Here is a 21,183-nt window from a genome sequence, read left to right as displayed (position 1 = left end):
AAAATAACATTTTTATATTTTGTCAATTATTTTATTTTTTTTATTTTTACAGGGACAAAATTAGTATTATGAAAATATAAAAAACTGTTAGTTTCTTTTCTCTCCAAATCTTTCCACTTTTGAAAAGATTGAAAATGTAGATTACAAGAGAAATGATTTCTCTGCGTTTCTCTCCATTTCTTTTCACTAAAGTTATTCAAAAATATCACGTGGTTTGTTGGGGTCAGGCTCCGCCGCATTGCCGCCACAAGGGTGGTTGCTCCGCCGCCGCCCCACCAAACAAGTGCCGAAAGAAGAATCCTCCTGTTGGTTCATACTTGACTGTGACTGTGACTGACTGTGAATTGCTCAGCTACGTTGATTGCAAAATCTGCTTCCACAAAATCGGCTTCCGATCTTGACGACGCGGCAAACCACCTATTTATCAATTTAGGGCTGTCAATTAACAAACACAAAAATCTCAACATATTTATAAATTTATAATCTACAAAAGATAGAGAAAAACCCTCTTTCCCTTCTCTCCCTCTCTTTAATATATACACAAATAGATAAATACCGTATTGGGTTTTAACTTTTGATCTTGAGCATTCTTTTCATTGCTAAATTTTTAGCTTGGATTTGACAGATAAAATATTTTTTAAAAAATGTTAAAATGAATTACTTTATTGAATTTAGTACTGTTGCCAAAAAAATATTAACTGACAATAACCCACTTTTTTTTATAAAAAAAAAAAAAAAAATTATTATGCAAGGAAGAGATAGTTAACATTTTTTTGGTAATTAAGATATATTTAAGATATTTTCAAAAGTAGCAATATCGGTAGTTCTTATTTCTATAAATAATAGACATGCATGAAAATATTTCTCAACAATACAGTACATTCTAGAGATATTTTTAACAAATTGAAGATACTTCACAAATTAACTTAAAGATGAGGTAGACTTGGGATTATTTTTATCTCAGACATCACTATGTAAGATTTTTAATTCAACCATCTTGTTTCCCTATTACTATATTGACTTTATGTTCTTTTGCTTGCTTCTGGTTTTATGGGACAATGATTTGCTTGCGAAGTTTCTGAACATCATCTAATATGTAATCAAAGCATGGTGATACATCAACAATATTAAAAATTTGATCACCATATCATTATTTATAACTTCAATGGTTGTATCACAGCACCTTGAAAGAAATAGTGTTCATGTTGCCCACAACCTTGCTAAGGCGGCCCAAAATTCACTCTTTTGTGCCCTGTCTAAATATACAGGCCACTCTTATTTTGGTGCACTATACTTTTGATTTTGTCTTGTGCTGTTCTTATTTTCTCTTATGTCTGAACTAATTATGCATTCGAATTGTATTTTGTATTCCTTCTAAAATTAGTTTAAGAAGCGAAAAAAAAAAAATTCTACATGAACAAATGTATTGTGTATAAGTATCTGATTTGATAAGGAAATTTTTTTAATATTATGAAATTATAGGACTGCTGAATCAAAATTCCAATTTTGTTTCAAAATTCCTATCATTCAAACCAACGATTCAAAAATTTGAAAGTCACCCTTTGGAGTGCCTTTCACTGTAGTAATATTAAATGTAGATGGATAACTGGGATGTGACACCTGTGGCAATCCAGTCCCCATTTTCTTTTCTCCTTCCTCTTTTGTTTGCTCCTTTCTCTTCACCTTCATCTGTTGGGGAGAAGACTGAGAGGCAAGACTTTCAAAAAGTCATTTGAATGCCATCGTCAATATGAAACTAAAACAAAGACCTTCAGTTGACGGCAAGACCGTCAACTGAAGACATTGCCCTTGCCATCCCACCAAAATTACCACCAATGCATTGCCCATTAATATATTATATAAATTTATTTAGAAAGATGTATTATTTTTGAAATTCAAAGTCAATCCTAAATGGATGCTTTTATTTAAAAAAAGTGCAATTTAATCACATTTATAGTGATGCATTTATGAACTCTTTTATAAGTGATGCATTTTTTTTTTTATCAACATTACATTTATAGTGATGCATTTAGAAGTGAACCCATTAAGAATTTTTGATAAAATCTTGTTCATATACTTGTATTTCATTTTATTTGTGTGTTTAGTTTTTATGTTTGTATCAAAATTATAAAAAATTAAGAATAGACCATGCTGCTAAAATAAAATAAAATGGAATGAAATATCATTCTTAAGAAAAGTCATTTTCTTAAAAGTGAAAAAGCCGAACGATCATTTCGAAACACTATCCCAAAGCCTAAAAATAGTTGGTGAAGCTATGGGAAGATAGATTGTGTGATGCTCAATTCATGTGTATGTTACAATCTTATTTATTTATTTTTTGAAATAAATATCTAATGTTATACATTTTTTTGTAAGCTTGAAATTAATTATTGTAAATGGTCTTTTTTTTTTTTTTTGGTTTCTTTTTGCAGATGCACCCTTTTGAGGAGTTGAGATCCTCTCCTTAAGCTCTCTCCTTGTCTCCCTACTTACAACAGTAGAGATGCATTTTGAGTTGATCCAATGGTTCAGATTTGATTATTTAAAAACAAAAAATAATAAAACAAATTCAAATTTGCTTTTCCCACCCAAATTTAAACCATTGGATAAACTCAAAGTGCATTTCCATAATTGCAAATAGGGAGACAAAAAGATAGCACAAGGAGAGGATCTCAACTCCCTTTTGAGTACGTGATGATATTTCACATATCGGTATTGGAGCTTACAATCTTATTTATTTATTTATTTATTTTGAAATAAATATCAAATATTTTACATTTTCTGTAAGCTTGAAATTAATTATATTTTAAATGATTATTCTTTTTAATTTTTTTTTACAAATGCAACCATTTTGAGTATATGATGATACCATTGCATATCTATATTAGAGGTTACAATTTTATTTATTTATTTATTTATTGAAATAAATATCAAATGTTTTACATTTTCTATAAGTTTGAAATTAATTATCATGTAAATGATTTTTTTTTTTTTTTGTTTCTTTTTGCAAATGCAACCTTTTGAATACGTGCTGATATCTTTGCATATCAATATTGGAGTTTACTGTTGATATTAAAAAAAGTTATAGTATAAATGTTTTTTTATTTGTATTGTTGATGCTTTTGTTTGTTTTAGATACAAAAATTTGAGTTCTTGAATTATCAAAAATTATTAATATTGTTGGAGGATGTTTTATATATTTTTGTAAAAAATATTTGGTTGATACTGTATTGTTACAGGGTATATATATATTATTCGTATGATTTTGTGAATGTGGATATAGATGTGGATGTGGATGTATTTTATTTTAGAAAATATTAATAACTTGTGCAGGGAATAAATTACTAGAGTATATATCTATTTTATGAAAATAAATTTGTTGCGACAATAATAATCTGTCGCTAATATAATTATCATTTTCTTGCATTTTATTAGCGACGGGTTAACCTGTCGCATATACATATTAGTTCAAATCTTTAGCGATGGTTTAAGCTGTCGCGAATATGGTTTTAATTTAATTCTATTTTTTTGACGACGTTCTAGACCGTCGCTAATAATACTTTTTGCGACGTTAAACACCGTCTCTAAAAAAGTTTTTGGTGATGGGAACCTAAATCATCGCTAAAAGTGGAGTTTTTTTATCCCTCTTTCATGTCAAATTCTACTGCCGCAAAAACCTTTGATTTACCGTCGCTAAAAGAAAGTAACGGTTTGTAACCGTCGCAAATACCTTTTGTCACGCCCCCTTTCTCCACCTCCATTTCCAGTTGCTACTCTATCGCAAAAAGTCTTTTGCGACGACATATGCACCTTTTGCGACGTTTACGACCGCCGCAAAAGTTTTGATTTTTAGTAGTGAAGGACATATAATATTTTCATAGTTGTTAAGGTCTCTCAACATTTCTACAGAGAAAATTCGACTTTGAAAAATTTTGTTCGACTCTGAGAAATTTTGAAATTTCTCTGTGGTCATACCAAAGAAATTTTGAAGTTTCTTCGAGTTAGGGCCGAAATTTCTCTAAGTTGGGCAAAATTACTCTGAGTCGAATTTTCTCTGTGAAAATATTGAGGGACCTTAGCTAATAAAAAAAAACATCTTTGATCTCTCCTACTACACAAAGTTGGAGAGAGATGTTTCACTAATTTTTCCTTAAAAATATAGTTAAATTAGAAAAAGAATTAGTAATATAAAATTAAAAGTAATTCTAACTGTTTAATTTTCTTTTATATTCATTTGGAAAATAAAAATATGTAGAAATAGAAATTATATAAAATTAAATATAAATATGTTGTAGTTGGATTATCATGTAATGATTTTATATGATATATATATATATATATATATTAGATTATAAGATTGTAAAATAAACACTCTTAATTAAATTAAAATATTAACTATATGAAAGAAATTCAACAACGACTAACTAAGAAAGAATCACATAAAAACATCTAAACTCAAAAAGAAAAAATAATGAAAATATTCAAATAATGGAAACATCTCAGTGTGTGAAGTGATTAATTGTAAGGTCTCGGTATCCCACATCAAGAATGGCGGGGAGTTCCTGGGCTATAAAAGTAAAAACCTGGACTCTTTTTTAGTATCGAGGCCTTTTCTTGGGCGGTGAGATCCCTAGCAGAACTCTCCAATTAACCATGCTTAGGTTGGAGTAGTTCTGGGATGGGTAACCCACTGAGAAAAACAAATCCTTGTGGGTATGGCCCAAAGCGGACAATATCGATGACATATGAAGGGTTGAGGCGTTACAAATGGTATCAGAGCCGACTCTCTGGAGTACCGAGTGTGGGCCCTTGACGTCTCTTGGTGCATGTGGACAGGTTCGTGAGCTGGAAGGCTACTGCACAAGGACGTGCAACCTTAAAAGGGGTGGATTGTAAGGTCCCGGTATCTTAGATCAATAATGGAGGGGAGTTCCTGGGCTATAAAAGTAAAAACCTAGACCCTTACATAGCATCGAGGCCTTTTCTTGGGTGGTGAGATCCCTAGTAGAACTCCCTAGTTAAGCGTGTTTAGGCTGGAGTTGTTCTGGGATGGGCAATCTATTGGGAAGAACAAATCTGTGCGGGCATGGCCCAAAGCGAACGATATCGATGACATATGAAGGGTTGCGGCGTTACATTAATCATCTGTAATATTATATCAAAACATAAAAAAACTTATTGTTCAACAATTGAAAAAGTAACTCAAACAGTAAATCCAAAATTTAGAAGTTACTCAAGAATATCATTGTAAAATTATACGAATAGCCTACTAGTTAATAATTAAAGTTATAAATTTTTAATGAATGTAAAATTATTTTTTTTAAAATACATTGATCATTTAGAAACATCATCTCGAAGTCTAAAAATAGTTGGAGAAGCTGTGGGAAGATACATTATGTGGCGCTCAATTCTTGTATATGTTACAATCTTATTTATTTTTATTTTTTTTGAAATAAATATCTAATGTATTACATTTTCTGTAAGCTTAAAATTAATTATATTGCAAAAGATTTTTTTGTTGTTTCTTTTTGCAATTGCAACACTTTGAGTACGTGATGATATCTTCGCATATCGATATTGAAGCTTAAATTTTTTTTTTTTTTTTTGAAAAAAAATATCAAATGTTTTATTTTTTGTAAGCTTGAAATTAATTATTGTAAATGATTTTTTTTTTTTTTTTTTTTTACAGATGTACCATTTTGAGTACGTGATGATATCTTCGCATATCGATATTGCAGTTTAAAATCTTATTTATTTATTGAAATAAATATCAAATATTTTACATTTTCTGTAAGTTGGAAATTAATTATCTTTTAAATGATTTTTTTTTTGTTTTTTTTTTTTTGCAGATGCAACCATTTTGAGTACATGATGATATCTTCACATATCTTTATCGGAGGTTACAATCTTATTTATTTATTTATTTTTTGAAATAAATATCAAATGTTTTACATTTTCTATAAACTTGAAATTAATTATCATGTAAATGATTTTTTTTTTTTTTTTTTTGGTTTCTTTTTGCAGATGCAACCCTTTTGAATACGTGATGATATCTTTACATATTGATATTGGAGCTTACTGTTGATATTAAAAAAGGTATAATACAATGTTTTTTTATTTGTATTGTTGATGCTTTTGTTTTGTTTTAGATACAAAAATTTGAGTTCTTGAATTATCAAAAATTATTAATATTGTTGGAGGATGTTTTATATATTTTTGTAAAGAATATTCGGTTGACAATGTATTGTTACATGGTATATATATATATTACTCGTATGATTTTGTGAATATGAATGTGAATGTGGATGTGTGTGGATATGGATGTGGATGTATTTTATTTTAAAAAATATTAATAACTTGTACAGGGAATAAATTAATAGAGTATATATTTATTTTATGAAAATAAATTTATTGCGACAATAATAATCCGTCACTAGTGTAATTATCATTTCCTTGTATTTTATTAGCAACAGGTTAATCTGTCGCATATACATATTAGTTCAAATCTTTAGGGACAGTTTAAGCTGTCAGGATTATGTTTTTAATTTAATTCTATTTTTTTGACGACATTCTAGACTATTGCTAATAATACTTTTCGCAATGTTAAACGCCGTCTCTAAAAAAGTTTTTGGTGACAAGAACCTAAACCGTCGCTAAAAGTGAAGTTTTTTTCTTATTTTTTCGTGTCAAATTATACTGTCTCATAAACTTTTGATTTGCCGTCTCTAAAAGAAAGCGACAGTTTGTAACTGTCACAAATACCTTTTGTCACGCCCCCTTCCGCCACCTCCATTTCCCATTATTACTTCGTCACCCCCTTGCGACGACATGTGCACATTTTGTGACGTTTACGACCGTCACAAAAGCTTTGATTTTTAGTAGTGAATGACATATAGTATTTTCATAGTAATTAAGGTCTCTTAACATTTTTATAGAGAAAATTCAACTTCGAGAAATTTTGCTCAACTCAAAGAAATTTCGTCTCGACTTAGAGAAATTTCCGTGATCATACCAAAGAAAATTTGAAATTTCTCTAAGTCATAGCCAAAATTTCTCTAAGTCAGGCAAAATTCTTCTGAGTTGAATTTTCTCTGTGAAAATGTTGAGGGACCTTAGCTAATAAAAAAGAAATCTTAGATCTCTTCTACTACACAAAGTTGGAGAGTGATATTTTACTAATTTTTCCTTAAAAATAATAGTTAAATTAGAAGAAGAATTAGTAATACAAAATTAAAAAGTAATTCTAACTACTTAATTTTCTTTTATATTCATTTAGAAAATAAAAATATGTAAAAATAGAAATTATATTAAATTTATTAAAAAAATTAAATATAAATATGTTGCAGTTGGATTATCATGTAATGATTTTATATTTTATATATATATATATATTAAATTATGAGATTGTAAAATAAACACTCTTAATTAAATTAAAATATTAACTATATGAAAGAAATTCAACAACGACTAACCAAGAAAGAATCACATAACAATACCTAAACTAAAATAATAATAATAATAATGAAAACATCTAAACAATGGAAACATCTCAGTGTATGAAGTGATTAATCATCTGTAATATGATGTCAAAATATAAAAGAACTTACTGTTCAACAATTGAAAAAGTAACTCAAATAGTAAATCCAAATTTTAGAGGTTACTCGAGAGTATCATTGTAAACTTATACGAATAGCCTATCAATTAATAATTAAAGTTATAAATTTTTAATGAATGTAAAATTATTTTTTTAAAACAAATACATTGAATTGCAATTGTCCCTTATATATATATATATATATAATTTTTTTATGCCATAAATGGAGAGAAAATTTACCTATAAATCCCATCTTGAGCGATGGTGATCCGATTATTGCCAAGAATTTTCTTATAGACCAATTAGTCCTATTGATTTTAGAAAAGTAGATTTAATATATTATTTGAAAATTGGATTTACAGTTATACTCTTATTTCTATTATTTTTTTATTTTTATTTATTTATTTATTTATTTATTAGAAAGGTAAGGTACACATTCTATGGTAATCAAATTTGGAATAAATTTTTATATAGAAATCTTTTTTTTATTTTGAATGACCTGAAATGTAAAATTTTTCAAACATTTCAAAAAGAGTACAGAAATAACTTGAAATATGAAATTCTTCAAACATTCTAAAAGGATGTGAAATTCTTCAAATATTTCAAAGAGAGTACAAAAACTCCTCATTAAGTTTCGAGCAAACGTATAATTTCAATATATAACACTCAAACGTAATACTCTAATGTAATATTCCAAAAAAACTTCTTAATATATTTTTTCCAATAACGTAACACTCTAATTCTTCAATATAACGCACACAAAAAAATTCTTATTATGTGTTTTTCAAACATAATACTCTAATGCAACACTCCAAAAAAAAGGATGTGGAATTCTTCAAGCCATTCCAAAAGGGTACGAGATTTTTCAAATCATTCCAAAGGAAGTACAAAAATTCCTTTGTAAACTTTGGGTAAATGCATAATTTCAAACTGTGAGTGTTACATTTTAAAAAAAAAATACACTTAGTATTTTTTAGTGTTTTTATGTGTGTAACATTGGAGTGTTACATTTGAGATTGCATTGATTAAAGTGTTATGTTTGAAAAAAATACAGTAAGGAATTTTTTTTTTTTTTTTTGTATGTTACATAACAGTGTTACGTTCTTGTTCATATTGTGAGATTTGTTCTAGAAGGATAAAAATTGTCCAAATGTGTTATTTCACATTTGGAAAAATCCACTTTATCTCTCAAAAAATAAATCTAAACGTGTAAGTGACTACCTTTTTGTGTAATTTCTATTTTAATGGGACCTTTGGGTTCATAAGAAAAAAGGAAAGATTAACTAGTTCAAAAGATCACATTTTGAAATTCATTGGTGCTCCATCCTAAATAGAGTTGCAAATTATGAGTTATGAGCTGAGTACTAAGCTCTTTAAAGCATAATTTAGGCTACCTTTGTAATTAGTTAAAAACTTAATTTATTAATTAATCAAAATTATAAATTTTTTAGATTAAGTGTAAAATCAGGATTAAAATATGACCTATAATTTAAGGTAGTTCTATCTTAGATCAATTTTTTTTTATACATAAATATATATAACTATTCATTTCATTAGGGGTGCAACTTGGACGGGCTCAACCCGAGTAACCCGAACCCGGACCCGAACCCGAACCCAACCCGAATTTTTTTAGGGCTTGGACAAGATATTTTCAAATTCGGTACGGGCTTGGATGAAAATTCAGAAGTCCGAATTAAATTTGGACGGGCTTGGACAAAGACGCCAAATTATACATATATAAATATATAAAAATATCAAATATACATATAAATTATTAGCTATTGTATGATATTAAAGTAATTTAGATTATTAAATCATATTGAATATATATTATCTATATAAATAACATAAAATTTTACATTTTTTATTTGCACTTATAAATTGTAAAGACTACTATAGTAGCATTTCTTTTACATTATATAAATTATTTTTTTTGATAGTATTAATGATTTTCTATATAAAAAATATATATACATAGTCAAACTTAAATAATTTAATAATGTAGCTACACACACACACAACAATAAAATAAAATAAATAAATAATTTGAAATTTATTTACAATTCAGGCAATTCGGGTAATTCAGGTTTAGCTCGAGTCGGGCTTGGGCAGACCTCGGGTTACAATTCGGGCCTGGGCAAGTCTCAGTATAATTTGGGTTGGACATGGACAACCTCTCAATCCAACCGAATCCGCCCAAGTTGCACCTCTACATTTCATAGTGTTAACACTAAAACTACATGATCACATCACATTTTTTTTACAAAAATTGATGGCATATATAATTTTTTACAATAGTCTATTAATTATTTTATGAGATAAGTGTGATCTAATCAAACAATTGTTGATTTGTTTTTTATATGGATTAATGAACAATTTAATTCACCAAATGGGTCTAGAGCTAGCTAACCAAAGGCCAACAATACAAGATTAGTATACTTTTTGACTTTTTATGAAAAAATGTGAAATATGAGTTAAGTTTGAAGTAATGTGATAGAAAGATGATATAACCCAAAGAAAATGATTGTAACTTAAATAGAATAATGTGCTAAAATAGCACATGCCAAACAAACAGTTAGTTTAACTTGTTTGAAACACACTTCTCAAAGTTTTTGCTATTATTTTTGCAATCTCAAGCTTATTGTTTGATGCACCCTCTACAAACAAACAAACAAACAAACAAAAATTAAAAAAATAAATAAAAAGAGCTTATTGTTTAATATGAATATGTGATTGTTTAAGTTTTAGCATTAATATTTTAATTAATTATGGAAGTATTATAATACTTCTTTTTTAAGGTTCCTAATAAATTTTATTATAAATATCGTATTCGATCTTATATTATCTAATATTAATTCAGTTTTTCATAATATTTTTGGACCACTTTTTATATTTATATTTCCTATATCTTTTTATTATATTTTTTTACATATTATATTGAATTAAGGGTTTATTATACTTTATACTCCTAAACTACTGTCAAATTATCTATTTAGTCCTAAATTATCGATTGAGCCCATTTCATTCCTAAAGTATATAAATTAAAATCTATTTAGTTATTAAACTATCGATTGAATCTATAAGTACCTAAAATATTTAATTCATTAAGGGCACAGATCACCTTGCTGACTACATGAAAATATGTTATTTAGCCATGTTCAACTTTGGAAATGAAATTGCCTATGACATTCATAGAGACCGTGGCTTAAGTGTGATCTCCGTCATTAAAGAAGAGGTAAGATAATAATTTGGAAATTTAGACTAATGCACCTAAAAATATGGAATTGGGCATATATATATATATGAGAGGGTGATTTGTGACCTGGAGTTGGGCCGAAGCAACGGCCGAACAGGTTGAGAGCCCAACGATGCATGGGCCGAGATGATCGACTATCCGCCCAGAGATGGGCTGCCAGAACTTGGGCCGGGCAGAACTTGGGCCAAGTGTGAGCTGCCCCGGACCGAGAAGAAGCTCGGCAAGGTAGTGCTCGGCAAAGGGATGGCTGAAGCCAGACAAGCTGAGTGACCGGCGCCCGGAAAGGCGTGGTCAACCGAGGAGACCATTTGATCGGCAGGGAGGCCGACCAAAGGAGGTGCCCGGGCTAGGCTCTGCCGAGATGCCGCCTAGCCCGGTCCTCTTTGTGTTTATCCAGTGAGGTGCTTGGGTATGAAGCATAGCATGGCCGTGGTAGAGCAGCTCGGCTGCCGAGCTCCAGCTGTGAAGTCAGGCAGTTGAGATTAGGTGATGTTCAGCAAGGTTTATGCTGACAGATGGGATAGCGGAGCCACGTGTAAGGAGACGACTGGGAGTAGATACGGGGCACAGAGGGTATATAAGCATGTCTGAGCCCCCCATACGCGACGGATGAACACTTTGTAAGGAATTTCTTACATTCAAACACCTTCATCTCTCTCTCTCTCTATCTCAAGGTGTGTGCTAACTTGATCGTCGGAGGGTTTTTCCGGCCACACACCGCCGGGTAGCTCACCATTGTTTGCGCGCAGGCGATCGGACATAAACGGAGCTCGGAAGAAAGAAGTACGGGCTTGCCGGAATATTTACTCCCCGTACAATTGGCGCCGTCTGTGGGAATCTCGACAGACAAAACCTTGTCTTCCAGGTTCATCTGATCGCCATCCATGGCGAACAACGACGAGTTTTCGTTGTCTGCCATAGATGGAGCTACCCCGGAGTTCACCCGACGGAGAGAAGGCCCTCTCGCCGTCCATCCAATGGCGAGCTTGGGGACGCTCACCGGAGGACAGTCAGGAGACGCGCGGGATAAGCGCGGAAGAAGTCATGGACATTAACGGAGTCCAGACGGTCACCAGCGGGGGAGAGACTCACACGCCAGGCGACTGGAGAGTAAGCTGAGGGACCAAGATGCTGTCATCCGGCGAATGGCGGCAGAGATGGAGGACCTGAAGCGGCATGTCAAAGGGAAGGGTGTAGATGGAGTGGGAGACCACAGTGAGCGCACCCCATCCCGTCGTTCAGGCGGTCAGAGTCAGCGACGTACTCAGTCCATATCTATTACCAGAAGTTACCAGGTTGGTGATTCCGACGCGGGTGCAGAGAAGTCTAGCGCGCAAGACAGCACCTACAAACCCTCACGTCCGGAGACGACGTTGAGGTACTCTTTCTCCGCTCATACAGAGGATTTGCGGGCAGTTTTAAAGGAGCGGGCCCGCCGGCGCGAAGCACAGAGAATACCGGCGTTCCAGCGGTTATCCTATGGGGTTCACGCCAGCGAGGAGGTCGGAATGCCTCCACCCCGCCAAGCAGTGCCGCTCTTTGAAGATACGGACTTGGCCAGGCTGAGCGCCACCCCTTTTTCCCTGGATATAGAAACAACACCGCTTTCGGCAGGCTTCCACCAGCCTAAGTTCACACTTTACGACGGAAAAACCGATCCATATATGCATGTGAGCCACTTCCGACAGGTTATGGCCAGACATAGGTGCAATGACGAACTTATGTGCTGAATATTCCCGTCAAGTTTGGGCGAGCTGGGCTTGAAATGGTTCGAGAGGTTGCCGGAAGGGAGCATACAAAGGTGGCACCAGCTGGCCGAGGCGTTTGTTACACGCTTCAAAACCAACACAAAGACACCAAAGGAAGTTGATCATCTGCTAAGTGTCAAGATGGAACCGAGCGACACGCTGAAGGTATACAACTCAAGGTGCTGGGAAACCTTCAACGAGATCTTGGACTGCCCGGTCAACCTTGCAATCACGCAATACAAGCGTGGTCTCCCGGTCGGACATAGACTACGGGACTCGCTTACCATGCACCAGCCGACCTCCATGGGCCAACTCATGCAGCGCATCAATGAACACATCCGAGTAGAGGATGACGCGTCCGCTTCTACCGTGAAGGCCACTCCGGTAGCAACAGACAAGAAGACAGCGGGCAAAGTGCACGCAGTTGGGAGAGAGTCCAGCCGCTCAAGCGACTGAGCAGAGGAATCGGACCGTGGCACGAACCGTAAAAACCGAGGAAGAGGACGTCGGAATGACCGGGATGACTACCCCCGAGACGATGTAGCGGACGCAAACAGAAGGATGAAGGCAAGGACCGACATAACCACGGTCTTCAAGATTCCAATCTATCGCGTACTTAGTGAAATCCGAGACGAGGAGTATGTTCGGTTTCCTGCTAAGTTGGGCGATGGACAAAAGGGCTATAATCCGTGGTACCATTGCACGTTCCACCGTGAGAGAGGCCACCGGACTGAGGATTGTTTGCCTTTGCAGCAACACTTGGAAGAGCTGGTTACGGCCGGGCATCTAGACCTTTACATTGATGGCGGCGTGAAGCCGAATCAGGCTCCGGTCGATCCCAGGGGACAGGATGACCGAGACGCACCACCACAAGGAGTTATTAATGTCATCCACGGCATCGTGGAACCGGAGCGAGTTTGCGAACTCCGGGGCATGATAAAAACGACAGAGCATATGAGGGAAGTTTTGTCGGTACAGCCTGCCATCAAAAGGGGGAAGACTGAAGAAAAAGACGTGATTAGTTTTACCTCAAGGGATCTAGAGCGTATCCAGACGCCGCACAACGATGCCCTAGTAGTAACACTACGCGTCAAGGACTTTGATGTTAAGCGGATCTTGATCGATCAGGGAAGCTCGGTCGAGATCATGTACTATGATGCGTTCAAGCAGCTTAAACTTCGGGAGACCGACTTGGCTCCGGCAACTTCGCCACTGGTTGGATTCAACTCGCAACTAGAGTGGCCTTTGGAAAAGATTATCCTGCCGGTCAAAGCGGGATCCGTGGTCAAACAAGTTGAGTTTTGGGTGCTACAAGTGCCTTCGACGTACAACCTTATCCTTGGTAGGGGATGGCTACACGCCATGCAAGCTGTAGCGTCGACTTATCACCAGGTGATGAGATTCCCCTCGGCTATGGGGGCAATCGAGGAGATTTGGGGCGATCAGGTCATGTCCAAGCAGTGCTTCGTGGCGGTCAACGGAAGCCGGGCTGCCAAAGGATTCGTTTAAATGATTGAGGGACCGGAGGACCAGGGTGTCTTGGATGATGTGGGCACCAAGGCCGAAGATAAGGCTGTTGAAGAATTGGTTGAGGTGCGGATTGATACAGAGCAGCCGGACAAGTTCTTCTTGCTCGGTTCGAGTCTCACGGCCATAGAGAGGACCGAGATGATTGAGTTTTTGATGGCGAATATCGAAGTCTTTGCATGGTCACCTTACGATATGCCTGGCCTCGACCCAAGTTTTATCTGCCATCACCTCAATGTCTTCCCTGGAGCAAAGCCGGTCATCCAGCGAACAAGGAGATCGGCGCTACATCACGCCGAGGTAGTTGCAGAGGAGGTAAAGAACCTGCTTAAAGCACGAGCAATTCAGGAAGTGCACTATCCTCGGTGGATTTCCAACACAGTAGTGGTGCCTAAGAAGAACGAAAAGTGGCGAGTTTGTGTCGACTATAAGACAGTCAACCGAGCTTGTCCCAAAGACAGCTTCCCTTTGCCGCGCATTGACCAGCTAGTGGATTTGACGGCTGGACACAATCGGCTCAGTTTCTTGGATGCGTACCGCGGCTATCACCAGATCGCCATGCATGGGCCTGACCGAGAGATCACCTCTTTCACGACTCCAAGGGGACTCTTCTGCTACCGAGTCATGCCTTTTGGTTTGAAGAACGCCGGGGCAACCTTTCAGAGGATGGTGACCAAAATGTTTGCTCCTTTGCTTGGCCGGACAATGGAGGCTTACATCGACGATATGGTGGTCAAGAGCCGACATGAGGCAAACCATTTGTCCGACTTAGCCGAGATGTTTGCCATTCTAAAGAAGCACAAGCTGCGCTTGGATGCCTCAAAGTGTGCCTTTGGCGTGGGATTCGGAAAATTTTTGGGATTCTTAGTCACGAACTGAGGTATCGAAGCAGACCCTACTCAGATCAGAGCCGTGCAAGAGTTGAAGCAGCCCAGCTCGTCTAAGGACGTGCAGCATCTGGCCGGGATGGCCACCGCGCTTAATCGATTTATAAGCCAGTCATCAGATCGCTGCCGCCCTTTCTTTCAAGCATTGAAATCAAAGTTCTCATGGGACGACGAATGTGACCGAGCTTTGGCCGAGCTTAAGGAATATCTGTCTTCTCCGCCACTATTGGTTACACCAGAGCCGGGTGAGGAACTCTACCTTTACCTTGCCGTCTCCCAGCACGCAGTCAATGCGGTGCTGGTCCGGGCTGAAGGAATCAAGCACCTCCCAATTTTTTATGTCAGCAAAACTTTGTTACCGGCAGAGTCGAGATACTTGCCGTTGGAGAAGCTTGCTTTGGCCTTGATGATGGCTTCAAGGAAATTGGCGCACTATTTCCACGCCCATACCATTGTCGTACTGACTGAGTTTCCCCTCAAGGCCTTGTTTGAACGGGCGGACTTTTCAGGTCGAATTCTTAAGTGGGCGGTCGAGTTGGGACAATTTGATGTGAAGTTCCAGCCGCGCACCGCTATCAAAGCCCAGACCTTGGCAGATTTCGTCGCCGAGTTCTCACCGGGCACTCATCCGGTTTGCCCGGTCGATATTACCGTGGCAGATGATAAGATGCACGCAAGGCCATCCGAGATACTAGGGCTGGGCAACAAACCCACCCGCCCGCACAAACCGCCCGACCCTACCCTACCCACAGTGCTTTGGGCGGTTTCGATGTAGGTAGGCGGGCGGGTGCGGGTCAAGAAATTAGCAAAAGATCGGGTTCGGGTCGAACCCGACCCGCCCGCAACCCGCATCTTTTTTTTTTTTTTTTTTTTAAAGAAAAAATAACTAGTTATTATTATTATTTTTTGCATTTTGGATGGATGGAGATAACTAGTTATTATTTTTATTTTTACATTTTGGATGAAAGTAAAATTTATTATATGGGCACTTATATACATTATCATGATCTAATGATATTTAAATTAGTGTTACTAGTTTGACTTTTATTTATATATATATAAAAAAAAATCATTATATTCCATTAGTCTAGTAGACACAGTTAAATATGATATTTTGAATTGTCATTCTATTATCACATTATTGCATATTAAAAACTAAACAGTGAAGATTAATCCACTATTAAAATTAGTGTTACTAGTTTGACTTTTAAGGGTTTGTTTTTGCATATTTAAATTAGTGTTACTAGTTTGACTTTTAAGCGTTTGTTTTTGCAAGCTAAGGAGGAAGATTAATTACTATCCTCAAGCATGGTTCCATATCATCTTATCTAACATGTGGACTATTTATTATGATCATGAATTGTATATCTTGTAATTTAATTTATAACTCTTCTAAAAAAAAAAAATGTTTAGAAAGTAACAAAAAATATCAAATTTGCTTAAGTTAAAAAAAAAAAAAAAAAAAAAAAAAAAAAAAAAAAAAAAAAAAAAACTAAACCGCAAACTGAACTGCACCCGCCCGCACAAACCGCGAACCGCATCGCGGGCGGTTGCGGGTCCATTTTTCCCCAACCGCATAAGTGCGGGTCGGGTCGGGTTTGACCCGCACCCGGCCAAAACCGACCCGTGAGCAGCCCTACGAGATACAACTAGTTGGTGGTAGTAGCGACGCGGAGTTTGCGCGCACCAGTGAAGCACCCTCAGTTTGCACGGTCATACCACCCGGTGATGCGATGACAGAGTCGTGTATCACCGACCCATCCACTCTGTCCGGTCCCGCATCATCAAGGGGGGAAGAAATTGAACCACATCGCTCAGAACCTGATGATTCACCTACGGACTTGGGCATTACAGATCGACTTGCTGAGTCCGGTGCCGAATCATCAAGGGGGGAAGGAATGGACCCACACAACTCAGACCCTGCGTCCGGCTTAACACCGCAACCTGAGGATTCGCCCACGGACTTGAGCCTTATAGCACTTGCTGAGTCCGGTGCCGAATCCCCAAGGGGGACTGAATTGGAACCGGTCAACACAGAACTTGAAACCGCGTGGCCGAGCAGTTGTGATCCCATTGCCCTTCGCAACTCTCAGGACCCATCCGACTGCTGGAAGCTTTTTGTGGGGGAAATGTGGAAGCTTTTTGTCGATGGAGCGTCCAACTGCCATGGTGCCGGCCTTGGTATCGTTCTTATCTCCCCGGATGGCCTAACCATTGAACATTCCATCACGCTTGGCTTCCCAGCATCTAACAACGAGGCTGAGTACGAGGCGCTTCTCGCCGGGCTCAAGAGCGCAATTCAAATGAAGGCTGCCAAGCTCCTTGTGTACAGTGACTCCCAGCTTGTGGTTAACCAAGTCTCTGGGATATATGAAACAAAGGACGACAGGATGGCGAAGTACCAGGCTCTGGTCAGGGAATATATCAAGCAGTTTGAGGCAATCAGAGTCCAACAGATTGGCCGGGAAGAAAACAGCCAAGCTGATGAACTGGCCAGCCTCGCTTCCATGGTAGATAGTACATCTCCAAACCCCCTGTTGATCGACTTTCTTCCGCGGCCAAGCATTGAAAACGCCGGGCAGACGGATGTACTCTGCGCCGCGCTAGGTCCTTCCTGGATGGACCCCTTGATCTTGTTCCTCAGAGACCGGACTCTTCCAACTGACAAAAAAGAAGCACACAAAATCCGGGTGAAGTCAGCACGGTTTTGGCTCTCTCCATCTGGCGCGTTGTATAAGAAGTCCTTCACTGGTCCTTATCTAAAGTGCGTGCACCCGAATAGTGTGGAGGCCTTCTTGTACGAAATTCACGAAGGCATTTGCGACAGCCACATAGGGGGCAGGTCCTTGGCCTACCGAGCTATTTCGCAAGGATACTGGTGGCCGTGCATACAGGCCGACGCACAAAAGTACGTCCGCAAGTGCAAAAAATGCCAGAAATTCGCCCATCAGATCCATCAGCCTGCTAGGGAACTTCTTCCCCTTACCAGTCCTTGGCCCTTCGCCATGTGGGGGCTAGATATAGTGGGGCCACTGCCAACAGCACCGGGCAACCGGAAATTCTTTATTGCAGCCACAGATTACTTCACGAAATGGGTTGAAGCTGAGCCCTTAGCAACCATCAAAGAGAAAGACGTGAAGCAGTTTGTCTGGCAGAACGTGGTCACACGGTTTGGCGTCCCCAAGATTTTGATCTCTGACAACGGCACCCAGTTTGACGGTCGCCTATTCAGAGGATTTTGTGAAGATTTGAAGATAGAATTCTACAACTCCACCCCGGCTTACCCGCAGTCCAATGGTCAAGCCGAGGCATCGAACAAGACTATACTGGATGGGTTGAAGAAACGGTTGGAGAAGGCAAAGGGAAAATGGGCTGAGGAATTGCCCAGCGTCCTTTGGGCATACCGAACAACCCCGCGGCGATCTACCGAGGAAACTCCATTTGCTTTGGCTTACGGCATGGAGGCGGTCATACCTTTGGAAGTTGGAATGCCCACCCTTAGAAGCGAAAGTTTTGAGCCCGAGCTGAACGCCGAGGCTATTGCCTTGGAGCTGGACCTAGTGGAAGAGCGTCGGGAGAAGGCCCTCATCCATGTGGCCGCCTACCAACAAGAGCTCTCAAAGAAGTATAACAAGACGGTGCACCCCAGACCGTTCAAAGTTGGTGATTGGGTTTTGAGGAAGATTATGGGCAACACCCTGGTGCCAGGAGAAGGCAAACTAGGGGCAAATTGGGAAGGACCCTACAAGATCACCGGTCTGGCAGGCAAGGGGGCTTACCACTTGGAGGATTTAGAGGGAAGAGCAATACCCCGGCCATGGAATGCGGCCAACTTGAAACTGTATTATTTTTAAGCTTTTGCCTTCTTTTCTTGTGCAAAGAAATTTTTTGGCTTGCATTACAGCATGTAATTCTTTTTGTCAATTTATGGAAGTAAATTTTGCTTTAGCACTTGGACTGTTGTCTTAATATTTAAAGACTGAGATGATGTACTCCGGTTGGAAGAGTTGGTGTTTTGTCCAACTTCGGATTCCCAACCGAAATGACGTGCTCCGGTTGAAAGAGTTGGTGTTTTGTCCAACTTCGGATTCCCAACCGAGATGACATACTCCGGTTGGAAGAGTTGGTGTTTTGTCCAACTTCGGATTCCCAACCAAGATGACGTGCTCCGGTTGGAAGAGTTGGTGTTTTGTCCAAACTCGGATTCCCAACCGAGATGACGTACTCCGGTTGCAAGAGTTGGTGTTTTGTCTAACTTCGGATTCCCAACCGAGATGACGTGCTCCGGTTGGAAGAGTTGGTGTTTTGTCCAAACTCGGATTCCCAACCGAGATGACGTACTCCGGTTGCATGAGTTGGTGTTTTGTCTAACTTCGGATTCCCAACCGAGATGACGTACTCCGGTTGGAAGCGTTGGTGTTTTGTCCAACCTCGGATTCCCAATCGAGATGATCTAATCCGGTTGGAAGTGTTGATGATTTGTTCAACTTTGTCATTACCAACCAGGATGGTTATTTCGGTTTATTAATTTGTTGTTTTGTTCTGCTTAAGTACTTCAACCGTGTTATGCATTCCGGTTGACAAGGTGTTTTGTTCAAACAATGATTTATACCAAGATATGTTGCTGAAGATGGAATTGATAACTACCGTGCAAACACTTAGCAAAATTTGAATTTCTCATTGAAACGAAAATCAATACAAAAGGTGGGGACAGAGCTCGGTTACATCAGAAGCGTTGAAAGCAAAAATACAAAAAAGAAAACTAAACTAAGGGGGATAGATTGGTGAATTCGTCCTCGCCGGCATCAAGGTTAATGGTTGGATTTGTGTCTTGGGCACCGGGCTCCTCATTGCCGGGCTGCTCTTGCACCTCAGCCTCTTCTGCCTCAGAATCTATCTCACCGTCTCCTTCTTCAAGTCCTTCCTCGGCCTCAGCTTGCAAAGCGCTGAAAACGTCGTTTGCATAAGGCACGAGGTAGACCGGTAGCGAAGTTGGAGGAGGGTTGGCAAATACGTCGGTGTCAGAGCCCTGGCCGAGGTGTTCGCAGGCGGACTTCCAGCCAGCCTTGAAGTAGATGTCTTGTGTTGCAAAGACTTGCTTCTTGTAACTCTCCTCGGCCTCGTTAAAACCGGCGTTGTTGGCAGCCCGGCAAGCTTTCTTCTTCGAATTTTTCAGGGTGTCCACCTCGGTCTGGAGCTCATCCCATTTTTTCTCGGCCGCATCCAGCTGACCAAGCAGTCTGTTATTATCGGCGTTGGCCATCTCGAGGGAAGCCTTAGCCCGGCCGAGCTCGGCTTGAAGGCTCTCGACCTGGCTGGCTGTGTCGTTGGCTTTTTGCCGAAACCTGTGGATGTGCTCCAAAACCAGGTGTTGTTTTTGAATGGCCTGCAAAAAAGCAAAGTTGATTAGAAAGGGAACCGAGCAGAAAGGGAACCGAGCAAACACTTGTGAAATTTTCAGAGGAACATCAACTTACCCTGGCCATAGACTTCACTGACGATTTGACTAACCGGGTGTCGGGGACGTGGTCGCTGCCGACCACGTCGCTCAGTAGCAGCAGGGCTTTGGACAGATCGAAGGCGAGCAGATGCTCTTTGTCAGCCTTGATCGAAGCCATTGCCGGGATGTCTTGACCCCAGTGCTTCAACTGTGGACGCCAGGCCGACACTGGGGCGGGGGCGTCAGCTGGATGCTCGGTGGTAAGCTCGGCGACTAGCTCGGCGGATGGGTCTGCCCGAGCTCTTTTACCGGCACGTCGTGCAGAGGGTTCTCGGCTGGATTGCCCAGCGGATTGAGAGGCAAGGGCGACCACAGCGCCACTGGATTGACCGGCGGATGGCGAGCAAATTACGATGCTCGGTATCTCGGCAGACGTGGCAGTGAGCAGGTTCTTGATTCTGCTGCGCTTGGCCATTTCTTGTTCCTCGGTCAGGCGTATGAGGGGAACGTCTGGCAGAGTAGGATCTGGAGGCGGCGAAGGAGGGCGGAGGAAGTCAGTTACTCTACTCCGGCGCGGAGCAGAATACCTGTAGGTCGGTGTGTAGCCGAGTAAATCGTTGCAATCTCGGTGAGGATACCGAAGCACGGTCCGAATTGCTTCGACGTTGGGAAATTGATAGTTGGCTTGCAAGGCTTGGATTGCTGCAAAAGAAACAGGAAAACCGGTTAGT

Source organism: Camellia sinensis, chromosome 8 (assembly GCF_055761805.1).
Source record: "Camellia sinensis isolate YWXY chromosome 8, ASM5576180v1, whole genome shotgun sequence".
Taxonomy (NCBI): Eukaryota; Viridiplantae; Streptophyta; class Magnoliopsida; order Ericales; family Theaceae; genus Camellia; species Camellia sinensis.
This window is presented reverse-complemented; position numbering follows the sequence as displayed.